General features: G+C 45.3%; 1 protein-coding gene across 3 annotated transcripts in view; it reads left to right on the top strand.

Annotated features, from left to right (window-relative positions):
- The window catches only part of LOC124555517 (protein yippee-like 2), a 609150-nt gene that overhangs the window by 499175 nt on the left and 93200 nt on the right, over positions 1-16775 (top strand). For all 3 annotated transcript variants that reach the window (XM_047129839.1, XM_047130443.1, XM_047130895.1), the window contains one exon: positions 7341-7421. The gene's annotated coding sequence lies outside the window, so the exon portion shown is untranslated. The remainder of the gene's footprint in view (positions 1-7340; positions 7422-16775) is intronic.

The following is a 16775-nucleotide window of genomic DNA, read 5'->3' as shown; positions in this document are numbered from 1 at the left end:
TCCAGTATGAATTAAATACTTGAATAAGAGGCGCATGTACTTCAGTACCTTGTAGAAGAAATGACAGATAGAGAATTAACATAGATATTTGAGTAGCCTACTGTGAACTGACATTTTCTAGCAAAAAAATGAAATTTTTTATTTTACATATAATTACTTCATTAACACTTAGTTACATATTTCACTAATTTTGGGTACATATTTCTTAATTTGGTATTGCATAAAATCCGGGCTCTAGTGATAACAAAAGCGTTTTCACTGTAGAAACATGCCGGTCAGTGTTGGGAGTATGCGCTTGTGTGCTGCGGGTTGCAGACATTATGTTTGCAGGCGCCCGTTGTCACGTTGCCGGTCCCACAGATTTCCGATTAATTATAATTTGCTTGGGCGGACTCTGCATTTGACAAGATTCATTGTTACCGTGTGAAATCTTATTACTAGATCCTGCACGTTAAGCGGTAACAAAACTGATAATCGTGTTGTGGATTACTGCTTGTTTGAATATTCACAAAACGCGAATTACACCTTTTCTGGTTATCGCTACGTGTTCAGGTATTAACAATAGGCACTGTATTAACACCTCTCTCTCTCTCTCTCTCTCTCTCTCTCTCTCTCTCTCTCTCTCCCTCTCCCTCCCCCTTCCCCTTCCTTTCTCTTGCCCTCCCCCTCTCCCCCTTCCTCCGTGTGCTCCATCATTATATCGGTGTGTATGTGTGTGTGTGTGTGTGTGTGTGTGTGTGTGTGTGTGTGTGTTTCACGGAACCATCAGCCTTTTCCTCTACAATCAGCCACATACTGTATGTTTGACACATTGTTTTTTGACTCCGTGTATGCGGCCAGATTGGTCCTCAGCAAAGGCTTAAAAACTGTTGTTGTACCGGTTATGATTTTCCTATTGTCACCGTAATTTCATAAACATCTGCTATATTAGCACGTTTCAGATTCGAAGACAGTAAACTTCATTCTCTGTGTTCCATTGCTTTCCTTCAAATAAACGTGTAGAGAGATTTACTCCGAAAGCTGAAGTACTCCAGCTTTATCAGAAGATTTATCCTCTGTGTACCTACAAATCGCGTAGTGTCCTTTCTCTCTAGAGCAATGGTTCCCAACGCTTCTGAGACTATTACCCCTGGTATGTCAGCCAATACTCCCAAAGAAATTTAGCACCGAACTAAACTTCAAATGTTGTACCCCTATTTCTAAAATGTTGAAAGATAAGTGGTATTAGTTACCCCTTAAGACAACGCGACTAGTGATCATAATTAATGACAGTTTGCGGATATTAAATAGAAATAACTTATTTACCGAAAGTGTCAGGATATTATCTAACATCTCTGATGCTAGCGGGAATCCTACTTAGACATCTATTTAAAGAACTTCTTTGAATGAGATCGTATGAGTGAAGCTATTTATTAATAATTCTTGTCAATAAACTGACGTTGTTAATTTGAAACATAATACAAGTTTTGAACATTAACTTAGATTAATAAACGTTACGGTTACGTGATCTATGCTAATAACAAACTAGCGATTCGTAACTAAAACAATTGAACGAAAGGTTAAAGTATCGTCGTCTGTAAACATTGGAAGTAAAGCTACTAAAAATTTTTCTCTCAGAGTTGGGAAGACTATACGTGTAGTGACCCACGTTTAACATTGGGTTTTAAAAGTAATCAAACTGATACTTTCCAGCATTCGTTTCGCGCGGTGTTTCCATATCCTCAGAGCCCTTTACCAGCTTGGTAGTCTTCTAACAAGGTGTTCATGGTGTAACACTTCACATTTTCGTCAGAGTATGTTTCTTTATTAGTTGAACTAAAATCGAAAAACTTCCGTTTTATGCCTCTCCCTCCACCAACGCGTAAACTGTAGTGTTGGCAGAAGAGCCAACACTGTTTCTAGAGGAGGCCGAAATGCACGCGTTTAATTACACGCTGACTGGCGCGAGGTCTGGAACGGGACAATGTCTTGAGAATTGCAAATAAAGTACGTAGATGATGTAATACTTAACTTTAATCCACAATTGTAGAACATCGCTCTTGATGATACATGCTTCACATAATAAATATTATCAATTGAATACGGCGCCTCGCTAGGTCGTAGCAAATGTAGCTGAAGGCTATGCTAACTATCGTCTCGGCAAATGAGAGCGTATTTGTCAGTGAACTATTGCTATGAACGTCGGCTGTACAACTGGGGCGAGTGCTAGTACGTCTCTCTAGACCTGCCGTGTGGTGGCGCTCGGTCTGCGATCACTGACAGTGGCGACACGCGGGTCCGACGTATACTAATGGACCGCAAGTGTGGTGTCTGGCGGTGACACCACATAAACACCAACAGGATGGGAGCGGCTGCGCTAGAGCCATTCGTCGCTGCCCCGTGTTGGTCATCTTGCATGATTGAAGAGTCGTGGTGTGGTGGCAGTAGCGTGTGGCAACAGAGAAGCCCCTTGTTAGGACCCGCGTCAGAATAGAGTGATGGGGCGCAGAGGACAGGCTAGGGTCGAGGGGACGCGTGGGCGAGTCCTTGGCGTGACCGGCGCGGCCCAGCGGTGGGCTGTCACGGCACACCAGCCCTCGCAGGGGATCCACGGGCGCTCGATACGCGGCTGCATATTTCACGCGCCTCCCGGAAGTCGTTCTGCGTTGCTGGCCGGAGCGGGTTCTGTCCTGTGCTGGCCGGCTATGACCTTTCACACAACAGTCCCCGCCCCCGACAACTTCGAGGTGAATGACGGTCACATACAAACGGTACAGTGGGTAACTATATTACCAATTAATGAAAGCCCTATAAAAACTAACAGCTACACTGATGGAAAAAATATCGTAACACCAAAAAATAATTAATATACCGGATGATCAGAAAGTCGGTATAAATTTGAAAACTTAATAAACCACGGAATATTGTAGAGGTAAAAATTGACACATATGCTTGGAATGACATGCGGTTTTATTAGAACAAAAAAAAAACTGTTGCCATGACGGGTGAGAGGTACGCCGATATGTTACAGAATCGCATCATCCCCAGCCTGGCTGATAAACACCTGCTGGAACGTACGATGTTTATGCAGGATGACGCTCCACCCCATATTGCTAGACGCGTGAAAGATCTTTTGCGCGCGTCGTTTGGTGATGATCGCGTGCTCAGCCGCCACTTTCGTCATGCTTGGCCTCCCAGGTCCCCAGACTTCAGTCCGTGCGATTATTGGCTTTGGGGTTACCTGAAGTCGCAAGTGTATCGTGATCGACCGACATCTCTAGGGATGCTGAAAGAAAACATCCGAAGCCAGTGCCTCACCATAACTCCAGACATGCTTTACATTGCTGTTCACAACATTATTCCTCGACTACAGCTATTGTTGAGGAATGATGGTGGACATATTGAGCATTTTCTGTAAAGAACATCATCTTTGCTTTGTCTTACTTTGTTATGCTAATTATTGCTATTCTGATCAGATGAAACGCCATCTGTCGTACATTTTTTGAACTTCGGTATTTTTTTTTTGTTCTAATTTAACCCCATGTCATTTCAAGCATGAGTCAATTTGTACCTCTCTATCTACATTATTCCGTGATTTATTCAGTTTTCAAATTTATACTGACTTTTTGATCACCCGGTAGATTAATGCAATGCTGATCACTTAAATATGATATTTAGACAAATATGTCCCCGAAATTTCAAGATCATAGGTTAATATAAGCGTGAGGTATGTCATTGCAAATTTCAGATGCTGGTATATTAATAACCAGTGTAACCGCCAGAATGTTGAATGCAAGCATGCAACTTTCTGTTGTACAGGTGTCGGACTTCAGTTTGCGGGATAGAGTTCCATGCCTGTTGCACCTGGTCGGTCAACACAGGGACGGTTAATGCTGGTTGTGGATGACGCTGGGGTTGTCTGATGATGTCCCAGACATGCTCGATTGGAAACAGATCTGGTGATCGTGCAGGGCAAAGCAACGTGACGATACTGTGTTGGACTACAACAGCGGTATCTGGGCGAGCGTTATCCTGTTGGAAAACACATTGACAGTTCAACATAAAATTATTTAAACAAAATTATTCAATTCTAAAGATAACCAAAGAGATTATGTGAGAAAGACAAAACATATCATAGAGCACATATTACACAGATTACACTTCATACAAAATTTTATTAATCAGAAGAGAAATACTGGCCATCGTACTATAGTGTTACACTCTGTCAGTCCTATTTGGCAAGGATTCCATGCCGGTCAGCAATACTCCAGCAGAATACGGGGAAGTGTAAAGTAGGTAGTCTCTTTAATAGATCCACCACGTCTTCTAAGTGTTCTGTCAAACGCAGTCTTCGGTTTGCCTTCTCCACAACATTTTCTGTGTGATCGTTCCAGGGTAAGCTGTTCGCAATTGTGATCCCTTGGTATTTAATTGAACTGACAGCCTTTAAATTTCTGTGTGATTTATCTTTCACCGGAACTCATGCGAAAGTGTGCAAAAGAAGCTACGTGCGGTATGATTGGCTGTTCTAGTGAAAGCTATGGAATATTTTCCTCCTGTCTGCGCACCAAACCGCTTATTTTCATTCGTTAATAGTAATCAAATTAACCTTATTTAACATTTGATGTGCTATGGAGACACGAATCAACTTCGCGGGTTATCGGTTATTTAACGAGTGACTGCCAAACGAAGTGGTTCGTACCATCCAGTCAGTGTGAAGTGTGATAACATAGCGTTAGGAAGTGCGTGGTTAAACTCTACTGTGAACTGAGGAATGCAGAATTTCGCTTGTGATTCGTTAAGCGAAGGCAGGCGTTTTTGTAGAGCAGCCACAGGTTGCATGTAACTACTTCTTTATTTTTACGTTTCACTCAACCGTAACGAAATTACGTAGCTGACGGCCACCCTTTATGTATGATGGCGGCGCTATACAGAGCCAGGTATTTGTAACGTGTGGCTATCGGCTACGTAACTTCTGAAGGTTTTCGCAGTGGTCTAGTGAAATATGTAAAACTAAAGAAAAAGTTACGTGCAACTTGTGACTGCTCAATAGTTCCAATTATGATGCGTAAACAAGAACTATTCTTCATTTAAAAAAATGATAAAGGACTGCTGAGGCTGGTAGATGATTTACTGCGTGAACTTGCTAGCCAGATGGATGGTGACGCAACAATGTGGAACTGTTTGCTATTTTATTTGGTGGTATATGATTATAAAAAAAATAGCTGAAATACCTATAAACTACCGATCTCATTGTATAGACTACACCCCGTAATACACTGTGGCATAGATATACGAGTATTTTATCGCAAAAACTTTCGTGTATTACGTATCATGTGGATGCATGTGACCAGATTGCTGATCTGATCGATGTATTTACGTTTTTAACTCTAGTTTTCATTAACGGGTTTCCATATGCATATATTAAAATACGCAACCCCCCGCCACCAAACATCTTCTGTATGGATGCACCGTACATCTGGCACTTACGAAACAGCTATTCAGTAGCACCGGACGAGTAGTAGCGTAAGCAGTATCATGTAGTTCCAAAGGTAATATGCAGTGTGCCCATAAATATTTACCCTGATAACCAAGCTATGTAACACTTTATTGGCTATCGTAAATGAAACATGCGTTACACCACATATGCCTCTACCCATTAAGTTTTGAACCTTATATAAACATTTAATACAGGTAATACAATTCGACATTTAAACCATTTCAAATTGTGCATCCCTGGTAACTCGCAAAATACATGTATCAAGCCCGTAATCAATCTCTCGCCACAAATTTTGCAATTCCGATGGGTTGTTGCAATCTCACAAAATCAGGAGCTGCTGTTTTGTACACAGTATCTTTCACATACCTCCAAACAAAGAAATCTAAGGGGGTAAAGTCAGCTGATGTTGGAGGCCATGTAATTATGACGTCTCTGCTAATGTACCTGTAGGGGACGGTTTCATTAATAAAATGAGGCGGATTGCCATCTTGCTCAAAGATGATAGTGTCTTGCATAAGTCCGCAGCTCGTGGTCGTGCGGTAGCGTTCTCGCTTCCCGCGCCCGGGTTCCCGGGGTCGATTCCCGGCGGGGTCAGGGATTTTCTCTGCCTCGTGATGACTGGGTGTTGTGTGATGTCCTTAGGTTAGTTAGGTTTAAGTAGTTCTAAGTTCTAGGGGACTGATGACCATAGATGTTATGTCCCATAGTGCTCAGAGCCGTCTTGCATATCCTGTAGCTGGGGAACGGCATAATTCACCAACATGTCTAGGTAATCATAGCCACTTACATGGATTTCAAGGAAGAAAAATGGGGCAGTCACTTGATCAATTAAACCACATCATACATTAACCTCTTGACTGCGCCGAATATGTTAGTGTTCTCGTGCGACATGAAGATTTTATGATTCCCTGATCCGGACATTACGACGGTTAACTGATCCACAAACATGAAATGGAGCTTTATCGGAAAAACACGCACACTTCAAGAAACTATTGTACTCATACAAACGGTTCAGCATGTCCATTGGAAATTATTTATGTTCTGGGCGATCATTTGGATGTAATGCGTCAACAATTTAGACGTTGTACACATACAGTTTAACACGTTTGCGAACCACTTTACGCACTGTACTCTTTGGCACTTGAAGCTCACGCGATGTTTGTCTAATCGATTTCTGTGGCGACCCCGTGAATGCAGTTTGAATTGCCAGCACAGTCTTCTCCGAAACCGATGGCGTACCGCTGCTTGTACGTTTCTGAACCGACCCCGTTGCTGCAAAAGTTTCCATCCACGTTTGTTTCGATCATCAGGTGCGTACTTTGCAAACCCTCACAGCGCACTGCAAGGGAGTAAGCGTGTCAAAACATGTAGACAAACCATTTTCTCAATATTGTCGAATCGAACTAGTTCGCGACTGCAGATAGGCAGCCCAACGAACAGATTTACAAAGCGGACTGCTTCCTTGCGCTTTCCCGGACAGCAGCGACTTTAATAAATTGCAAGCACGTGCTCTTCTTCCATATGACGTTGGCTGTTGAATGAAAGGTGCCCATATGAACAACATGTCTCGTGAACTTGGAGAGGTGCTCTATTCAAAGACGCGCGTCTTCTTTCTGTTTTCAAGCAGTCGTAAAACACCGGAACTGCTTCGGGCAAGAAATGAAACGTGGACAACATTTTTTTCTGGTTTGTATTAACGGGCGGATCACAATTGACGTAATTTTACAGTGGGGAAGAAAAGCTAAGCGCTAACTGCTGCTTTGCTGGCAAATATCGCTTTTATTGAGGTATAAATGTGTTGTCACATTCGCAGGCGACTTTGTTCCTCCTCGCTTGACAGTATCCGTTCTCCTTGTTGCAGGATGATTCTGATCCGGCTTTTATGGATGTGATGTTCGTCTCGTGCAAGCCAGACGAGACGGCGAGAGTGGCACACAAATAGGTAAGTACCGATTCCCGCTCTGGCAGCGCTAGCGGTCATTTTCTGCTCAGTCTGCGATGCACGCTCTTAATATGTTGCAGTTTTTAAGGAAGGAGATTTTTCTCTTTAAGGAAAGAAAGACTAAGTCAGGCGAACGGCAGGACGGCTCCTGCACTAAGCCATTTGCGATGCCGTCCATCAATCCTCGGTTAAATCAAATTGGTGCATCCAACGATATTCCTTTGCGTTGGGTGCAGGCGCTTCCTGCAGATACACAGTCCAGTCACAGTAATGCGACCAACGGCTGTATGCGATGTCAGCGTGCATTAACCACTCACAGACAGCAGGTGGCAGCACCGGCAGTGGAAGATACGAAAAGCGTGTCGCGGTGACGCGGAAAAAAGTTAAGTCGTGGTCGTAATGGAGAAACGCAGCGATTTATCTTACGTTCAATAGGGTACGATAATTGGCGTTCGGGCCAAGGGTGGAAGTACACTATTGGCCATTAAAATTGCTACACCAAGAAGAAATAGATGATAAACGGGTATTTATTGGACAAATATATTATCCTAGAACTGACATGTGATTACATTTTCACGCAATTATGGTGCATAGATCCTGAGAAATCAGTACCGAGAACAACCACCTCTGGCCGTAATAGCGGCCTTGATACCCCTGGGCATTGAGTCAAACAGAGCTCGGATGGCGTGTACAGGTACAGTTGTCCATGCAGCTTAAACACGATACCACAGTTCATCAAGAGTAGTGACTGGCGTATTGTGACGAGCCAGTTGCTCGGCCACCATTGACCAGACGTTTTTAGTTGGTGAGAGATCTGGAGAATGTGCTGGCCACGGCAGCAGTCGAACATTTTCTGTATCCAGAATGGCCCGTACAGGACCTACAACATGCGGTCGTGCATTATCCTGCTGAAATGCAGGGTTTCGCAGGGATCGAATCAAGGGTACAGCCACGGGTCGTAGCACATCTGAAATGTAACGTCCACTCTTCAAATTGCCGCCAATGCGAACAAGAGGTGACCGAGACGTGTAACCAACGGCACCTCACGCCATCACGCTTGGTGATGCGCCAGTATGGCGATGACGAATACACGCTTCCAATGTGCGTTCACCGCGATGTCGCCAAACACGGATACCACCATCATGATGCTGTAAACAGAACATGGATTCATCCGAAAAAGTGACGTTTTGCCATTCGTTCACCCAGGTTCGTCGTTGAGTACAGCATCGCAGGCGCTCCTGTCTGTGATGCCGCGTCAAGGGTAACCGCATCCGTGGTCTCGGAGCTGATAGTCCATGCTGCTGCAAACGTCGACAACCTGTTCGTGCAGATGGTAGTTGCCTTGCAAACGTCCCCATCTGTTGACTCAGTGATCGAGACGTGGCTGCACGATCCGTTAAAGCTATGCGGATAACATGCCTGTCATCTCGACTGCTAGTGATACGAGGCCGTTGGGATCCAGCACGGCGTTCCGTATTACCCTCCTGAACCCACCGATTCCATATTCTGCTAGCAGTCAGTGGATTTCGACGAACGTGAGCAGCAATGTCGCGATACGATAAACCGCAATGGCGATAGGCTACAATCCGACCTTTACCAAAGTCGGAAACGTGATGGTACGCATTTCTCCTCCTTACACGAGGCATCACAACCACCTTCACCAGGCAACCCCGGTCAACTGCTGTTTGTGTATGAGAAACCGGTTGGAAACTTCCCTCATGTCAGCACGTTTTAGGTGTCGCCACCAGCGACAACCTTGTGTGAATGCTCTGAAAAGCTAATCATTTGCATATCACATCATCTTCTTCCTGTCGGTTAAATTTCGCGTCTGTAGCACGTCATCTTCGTGGTGTAGCAATTTTAATGGCCAGTAGTGTATTTCCGAAACAGTGATGTTTGGAAATTGTTCGCGTGTCGCTTTGGTTAAACTTTACCGTGATGGCAAAATGGCGCTATCCACAACAGGCGCCGAGACGACGATGGTGCACCACGGGCCATAAACGACAGGGGCGAACGAAGGCTGGGGAGGTGTGTACGGGCGAATAAAGGTGGAACTGTTGAGCAGCAGACCGACCCGCTGAACCAAGACGCTAGCATTAGCGTCTGTTCAAAGACCGTTCAACGAACGCTGACGCTTGTGGGCCTTCGCAGCAGGCACATGGTTCGTTCACCAGTGTTGCCTGTTAATCATTGGCGACGAATGATGTCTACATCTACGTGATTACTCTGCTATTCACAATAAAGTGCCCGGCAGAGGGTTCAATGAACCACCTTCAAGCTGTCTCTCTACCGTTCCACTCTTGAACGGCACGCGGGGAAAACGAACAGTTAAAGTTTTCTGTGCGAGCCCTGATTTCTCTTATTTTATCGTGATGATCATTTCTCCCTATGTACGTGGGTGCCATCAGAATGTTTTCGCAATCGGAGGAGTAAACTGGTGATTGATGTTTCATGTGAAGATCCCGTCGCAACGAAAAACGCCGTTGTTTTAATGATAGCCACTCCAATTCACGTATCATGTCTGTGACACCATATCCCCTATTTCGCGATAATACAAAGCGAGCTTCCCTTTTTTTGTACTTTTTCGATGTCATCAGTCTGTCCCACCTGATGCGGATCCCACACCACACAGCAATACTCCAGAACAGGGCGGACAAGCGTAGTGTAAGCAGTCTCTTTAGTAGATCTGTTGCAGCTTCTAAGTGTTCTGCCAATGAATCGCAGTCTTTGGTTTGGTCTACCCACAATATTATCTATGTGATTGTTCCAATACAGGTTATTTGTAATTATAATACCTAAGTATTTAGCTGAATTTGCAGCCTTCAGATTTGTGTGACTTACCACGTAATCGCCGGCTGGAGTGACCGAGCGGTTCTAGGCGTTACAGTCTGGAACCGCGCGACTGCTACGGTCGCAGGTTCGAATCCTGCCTCGGGCATGGATGTGTGTGATATCCTTAGGTTAGTTAGGTTTAAGTAGTTCTAAGTTCTAGGGGACTGATGAAGTTAAGTCCCATAGTGCTCAGAGCCATTTGAACCATTTTATCGCGTAATCTAATGTAATTGGCACGCCAGTGCCGCAGCCGGACTTCCACTAAGTGGCGACAGGTGGCCCTTTCATACGAATCACGTTTTATGTTCCATCGTACAGATGGCCATTGGCGTCTGCGGGGCGAAACGTCTGAAAGCAAACACGCTGCAACAACCGTTGAAAGGGTTCAGACCGGTGGAGGGAGCGGTATGGTCCGCGCGGAATGTTTTAGTGGTATTTCCTGTGTGACGTCATTCTGGAACGCACAGTGGGTTCAACATAAGCATGCCTCTATCCTTGGGGACCATGTCCACTCGTACATACAATTTGTTTTTCGTCGACGCGATTGCACCTACCAGAAGGACAACGCAACATGTGATACAGGTCGCAGTGTACGTGCGTGATTCGAAGAGCACCAGGATGAGTTTACCGTACTCCCCTGGCCACCAGACTCTCCGGATTTAAACGCAGCTCTAGAAGCATTTGGCACCAGCTCGATGGAACTGTACGCTCCATGGACCGTCAAATAATAGGGCAGCTGACTCCGTATCCCTATCTATATCTTGCAGCACATAGTTGACTTTCTTCCTGCCCGTCTTGCAGCGGTTCGTGGTGCAAAAGGTGGCTATTGAATCTGTTGACAAGGGGTGATGTTAATGTTACTGGACAGTATTTGCTATAATAGTCACACTCCTAGCCGTAAAATCTGGAGCACCATGAAGGCTACGAGCAACAAATGTCAAGAATGATTAGCATATCAGCGGAACCGCTTTCCATGTATAAGAGAAGATTAGATTGCTGGTTTCTCACTCAGAAAAGGCATTTGAATGTTGTTTGTTTGTAGGATCGTATTATGCCTCACCTGAGAAGCAGAAACATCTAACAGCACGTGTCGAGATTTGACAGCGACAGAATCGTGGACTATACAGGCTTGTCCGGACCGCACGACTCTCTTGTGAATCAGGAATCGAAGGGTTCAGGAGGACCATAACGTAATACAGGATCTCAACGACGTACGTGACTAACGCCTGAGAGCACAGCCGTATTATTAGTCCGTTCGTGGATGGTCGCACGGCCATGTCACGTGCATTGGGTCAGACAACAAGCCTAGTGTGCAGACGGAAAGTACGACGACATCTCGGCGACCCACGGACTGTTGGCGCAGCGAACTTCGTTCCTCTTCACCTCCCTTGACGCAACAGAACAGGGAGGCGCACCGGAAATGGTGTAGCCAACGACGACGCTGCTCACTGTACTGCCACCACATCGTCGTCTTAGTGTCTCGGTTCTGCGCGCAGCTTTATAACGGAAGCTTGGAGGAGAACGAATCGTGCCAGACTGCATTCGTCATCGCCCTTCGGGCCTACTGCGTTGCGTGATGGTATGAGTTGCCACTGCGTACACAACACGATCAACTCTAGTTGGCATATCCGGTAATTCGGACCGAAATGCTGCATTTCTGACGTGGTAAGCCCGGAGCTAACCTAACCTAACCTAACCTAACTTAACCTAACTTAACCTAATGCCCTGTCTTCGAAGTCTCCTGACATTAGCTTTCAACAAGGTAACGCAAGACATTTTGCACGTGCTCTGCTTCTGCTGACCTACCTCGGTAAAGGTCCTTGGACTGTTGGTCTGGACAGCACGTTTTCCAGATGTCTGGTCCATTGAAAATCGAGCCAGGTGGTGGCGAAAGCCTGCAACTGAAAGATCGTGGGATCGAATCCCATTCGGATTACGGAATATATCATCTTACCTTTAAATTGGCCTTCACATCTAAGTGATATGGAGCTTCTACAGGAATGGCAGGTAGTTCGGATTCCGTGTTAAACGATAGGACCCTTTTCCCCGTCAGAATTACTGGAGCAGGTTAGGGAGACAGAGGTCGCTGAAGTGACGATAAGTTGAAAGACTGCGACCAGATCTTTCAGCCACAGGCAATTACTATATGTATAGGGAAGTGGGATCACTGCTGTGAGCTGCAGCTTGGACATTAAGCGGTATGAGTGGCGACGAGCGAAAATGTGTACCGGACCGGGATTCGAACGCGGGATCTCCTGCTTACTAGGCAGGTGCAGCAACAACTGCGCCATTCGTTACTCCTTGTTTATCGCAACTGCACGGACTGTCTCGGTACGCCTGCCGGCGAATCCACACTCCCACCAAGCGCCCCCTATACGCTGTCCCTGTTTATTACACTCCTGTTCGCTACTCGTAGATTCGCACAAGAGGTCGGATGTCTTTCGTGCACTCAAGAAAGTGGATCCATTGGCCAGCCAGACTTATCAATTATATTGTAATGGACAGGGACTACGGATGGGTGGAGCTCGGCGGGAGTCTGGATCAGCCGTGAGGCGTACCGAGATAGTCCATGCAGTTGCGATAACGCTGTGTCCCGGATGGCGAACTGGTTACCGCACCTGTCTAGTAAGCAGGAAATCCCGGGTTAGAATCCCGGTCCGGTACCTATTTTCGCTCTTCGCCACTGATTCCGCTTAATGTTCCGCTGCAGCTGACAGCAGTGATCCCCCTTCCATGCGGAATCTGCGTGGTGTACGTTCTTTCGAAGGAACAGACGACTCGCACTCATGTAATGGAATTATTATTATACCCATTGAAAACATCTGGTCACGCCATCACTCGCCAGCCACTACGTGTGGCCAACTGTGGCAACAAGTTGAAACGACATGGAGTGGACTTGACCGTACAATGTCAGAAGTGGCAACTCTTAAGTACTAAATTTCGCACCCTATATGCCCACTGACTACCTACGAATGTAAGCATGTATTAATCCCACTATCCCTGCCGCGGTGGCCGAGCGGTTCTAGGCGCTTCAGTCGGGAACCGCGTGACTGCTACGGTCGCAGGTTCGAATCCTGCCTCGGGCATGGATGTGCGTGATGTTTTTAGGTTAGTTAGGTTTAAGTAGTTCAAAGTTCTAGGGGACCCATGACCTCAGAAGTTAAGTCCCATAGTGTTCAGAGCCATTTGAACCATCATTCCACTATATTATATACGCACAGTAAGTAAAATTTCGGTACATCCTATCCTTCCTGCTGTGCAGTTTGGATGGACAGCAGTGTAGATAAAGAATAAACGCAATATACGTACTAGGGGAAATGTGATGTAACCAATGTGGCGAGAGATCTGAACGGTGTGGTCTGGGGCCGGCACTGGAGATTGTGCATGCTCCAGCCCTGTTTGCGATTGCGGGTGCAGCCCTGCCGTGTTGTGTACGCTGCCTTCTGTCCTTACTCTCAATAACAAGTATTCGTTTCATTCTCCTACTCCTCCTCCTAACACTTCTGTCTACTGTCCTTGGCTGTCATTTCGTCAAGTCCTACAATACTGATATCAGTAGTCACCTACTGCAACATCAGTTCATCGCCAATAAAATTCAAGATTATGGTTCGAGTCTCGGTTTGACACAATCCCTTGTCCTCCCACCTCTCTTCCTTGTCCTCTGATCCTTTCTGCATACAACAATAGTTTTTAATCCCCAAATTACCTTACACAAACTTACGGCTGGTATTCCAATATTACATCTGACGTAAAAATAATTTCTAAGGTGTGTCTACTCACTCGCTATACACGGCCTGACAAAAAAAAAAAAGGTGAAGCACCCGGAAGAGGAAGAAGGCACGAAAAGAAACTTCACTTGGGAGAGTATGTTATGTTTCATAAGTGATTACAAAATAGTCACATTTTCAAACAACTTGGCCGTATGAGCCGATTCATCAGTATGACGTTCCACCCCCTGTATTCATTGACTGATTCGGTTGGGAATGCGTTCTTGATATCCTTGGTACGCACTAGGATGGTACTGACAACCGAGGTACTCCTAAACACGTTTCCTGGTTGTATTGCTGGCCGCAGGAGTATCTCAACATTAGGCAGACAGTTCATAGAGACGTGTGTGATATGCCGACGAGCATTATCCTCTTGAAGAGTGGCAGCGCTATACTGTTGCAAGAGAGGTAACACATTAGGATGCAGGATGTCTGTGACCTACCGTTGTTCTGTCAAAGTTCCTTCGGTCACTACGAGCCGTGAGCTAAAGTCATACCTGATGGTGCATTTGCTTCTCCGAAACATTAGCAGAATGGAACCCCTCCAGGATAGTCACCGTGGGTGGTGCAGAACCACGATTCAACACTGAAGACAGTACGTCATTCATCAGCATCCGTGCTTTCCCGACACGGCACCACTCCAAATACACCCATTTGTGCTGTGATGCTAACGAAAGCCTACGTATCGGGAGGTAGTTTCCTAATCGAACGATAGTTTCCTAATCTTGCTGCTGTTGCTGTCCAGCGAGCTCTGCGGAACAACACAGAATGTTGCAGGGAGTCTGTTTGCTGTTACCGAATGATACCCACAGATGTGAAGGTGGTGTAATGTGCTTCGTGCACAATACGAAGATCCTGTCTTCTGGTGTAACGTGCTTCGTGCACAATACGATGATCCTCTCTTCTCGTAGTCAGACGTGGTCGGCCGATACCTTGACGACAAGTATGCATGCCCTCACGTTCTCATACAGATGAACAGTGGGCCATTTTCACATCCAAATGCTCCAAAAACCTGGATACGGCACTATTTGACCAGCCGGCCAAATTGAGACCCACAGTGAAGTCCCTTTCAAACTCTGCTAGATGCTGATAATGCTGTCTCACAGGAGTACGCAGGATCTCTGTGTCCTTCTCAGTGATCAATCGATGTCTGACGCTCTTCACGCCCACATATACCGTACGAAGGTTGGTAACAACACTAATGCACTGTGGTAGCCATTCTACCTGTCACAGAGAATTGCAACTCCAATCCTTTACATACCCGCCGATGATGTATGTGTATGAAGTTACGTTCACATCTGACCGTGTCTTCTTGGTTCTTCACTTTTTTTTCTTTAATCAGTGGATTTGATTACATAAAGAATGTGGATGACTTATGGATTCAGCACTGCCGAGGAAGGTAAAGATTCACCCATCGCGCTCGGTGATGCTGAGTGCTGTTTGCCCTGCCATAGTGCTGTGTAAGCAGATTCTGCTCGTACGGCGCCAAGCGGGTACAGAAGCACACTACCGAAATCCTATCGGAGGGTTATGAGAGGCAGTCAACACGAAGTGTCGCGGAACCCGTTCGAAGGGGCGTTTTAGCTCCACATCGCCTCAGGTCAATCTGCACAGGGCAGTCACATATGCTGCTTCCTTGTGCTATCAAATTATACCTTACCCCCGTACTTTTTATTATTTTACAAACCTTCCTTACTGGCATAATAACAGGAACAATAATAGAAAGTTACTGTCTATCATATATTTTATTGTTAACATTTCTTGGTGGTATATTAGTTTTATTTACTTAAATTACAAGAACTGGATCAAATCAAATATTTCAACCGAAATCGTTTCCTGACTTCTTCCTCTTTTATCGGATGAAGGAAGAAATGCGTGGCAGTCATTTCCAGAATGACGATGAGTTTATTTTCGAGGTGGAACGCTTATTCTGTACGCAAAATGTAAAATTCTACAACGAAGGGTCCTGCTCCTCCATCAGTAGGAAAAAGATGTGTCACATGGAAGCGTGGATATGTAGAGTACTAATACCAAGGTTTATGGTCGCGTCTCGGTTTTTCTCGGCGTGGTAATGCATGCAGACTGTACCTACAGATTTCGACACGAGACTCTACCATTGCTCCTCTTATTCCATGTCACTATGTCTGCCGCCGTTAATGGCAGAGCTATACAGCACGAGTCATCTGCCCCTACCTCTGGTCTTATGCAGCCTGCAACGATTTCTAATAGCACGCACCGGATCTTCGTATTCTCTCGCTCGCTACATACAAGGACTCTATTACATTTCTATTAATAACATAAAAAATGAACTAGACTTACTTGGTAGAAAAGCAAATGTAGTTATATTTTCTACTGGGCTAAGTTTTCGCTAGAGGTCACGTTTTTTCTAGTTATTCGAGAAAAACGCGTTTGAAGGTCGCTTGCGCGTGGTACAGGGTGACACACGGGAGACGGATGGTTTTTAAGGAAATAAAACTCAGCCAACTTTAAAATGAATTCATGTTTATTTACAGAAAATGAAAGCTCATTATTTGCGATTTTAGTTAACAAAGTTATTTGTGAAAAATAATGTCGTCAAGGTGATGTCCATCATTTAGAATGCAGGGCTGTGGTCTCTTCTCAAACTCCTCCATCACACGGACTAAAATCTCTGCAGGGGTGGCAGTAATTTCTTGAATGATTGTATTCTTCAACTCGTCCAAATTTCGTGGTTTGTGGTTATAGCTACAGTTCTTAAGGTACCCCCACAGAAAGA

Source organism: Schistocerca americana, chromosome 1 (genome assembly GCF_021461395.2).
Source record: "Schistocerca americana isolate TAMUIC-IGC-003095 chromosome 1, iqSchAmer2.1, whole genome shotgun sequence".
Lineage (NCBI taxonomy): Eukaryota > Metazoa > Arthropoda > Insecta > Orthoptera > Acrididae > Schistocerca > Schistocerca americana.
Note: the sequence above shows the minus strand (reverse complement) of the source record. Positions and strands in the feature narration are given on the sequence as shown.